Source organism: Ranitomeya imitator, chromosome 1, assembly GCF_032444005.1.
Source record: "Ranitomeya imitator isolate aRanImi1 chromosome 1, aRanImi1.pri, whole genome shotgun sequence".
NCBI lineage: Eukaryota > Metazoa > Chordata > Amphibia > Anura > Dendrobatidae > Ranitomeya > Ranitomeya imitator.
This window is the reverse complement of record NC_091282.1, coordinates 1104628063-1104629262: the sequence shown is the minus strand read 5'-3', so window position 1 is coordinate 1104629262 and position 1200 is coordinate 1104628063.

The following is a 1200-nucleotide window of genomic DNA, read 5'->3' as shown; positions in this document are numbered from 1 at the left end:
GGACGGGGGACAGACGAGCTCCTCTTTATAAAGACACTAGATCTCCCCCAGGGGTGGGATCTTGGGGGATGCTTGTAATTGGCCGTTGTGTCCAGATCGGAGGGCACCGGGGGGGGGGCGTGGGAGACATGTTGCTTCATGGAGACCCCCATGATTCACATAGGGACATTTAAAGGACATTTTAATGTTATCTGTGCTCCACAGTGAACAGCTTTTTGTCACGGCATGTACCCATTATATTAATAGCATCCTGGGTATTCTAAGTAAGGCTAGGGGCATTGAGGAATCAGAATAATGGTGCAAATAATGGGAAGACCCCTTTTCCCTAATAGATAGTTTTCACTTAACCTTAATGTGCAATTCTGACCTGGAATGATTGCGACATAAATAAAAATGATTAAACCTTTTAATACAATGTTAACCCAAGTTCATATTTTAACCAGTTTATAATAAGACGACATCGAGTATCGAGGTGATGAATATTCATTATTAGATATCAGATAGTTGGGTTTGCCTTATTCCCAGAGTGGTAACATTGCCCTTTCCCCAGTACTCTATGAACCAAATTGCTTTGTCCTTCCTCAGGACACTTTGTGCTAATATTGCTCCATCCATGAGCAGCTTTACTCATCGATGAGCAGTGGTGATTTCAGCTTCTCCGATCACTTACTTCATATACTTTATCTTGCTACTTATGTAGCAGTTTAGAAGATGCTGAATATTTTGTACATGGTTGTGACTGTAGAACTGGCACAAGTCACCTTCACATCCACTTCCGTATGACATTGCAGCCTTCTCTGTAGGCACAACGTCAATGCCAATCAGAGGAGCCACCATGTGACGCTCGCTGTCACCGGAGAGCACAAGCTGCTCAGTCCTGTTACTATGGCTCCACAGGACACCAGGGCTACAAATAAATCAGCACATGATGCCACAGGAAGAGCCAGGGAAAGAGCAGTCAGGGTCTTATCCACTCTATGTGGTCACCTAAATGAAAATGTCTTCTTCAAGGCTGCGGTGCTGCCAGTTACTTGTAAATCAACTGTTGTTCCCTTTGTTCTAAATCTACAAACAATAGATGTATTTCCTACCCATCAGAAATCAGAAACAAATGTCCAAGTACTGAACCTTTTTCTTTTTCTACTTATTCTTTTTTTTTCTCATGGTGAACATTCTCCAGTCACCCTCCGTCACATACTG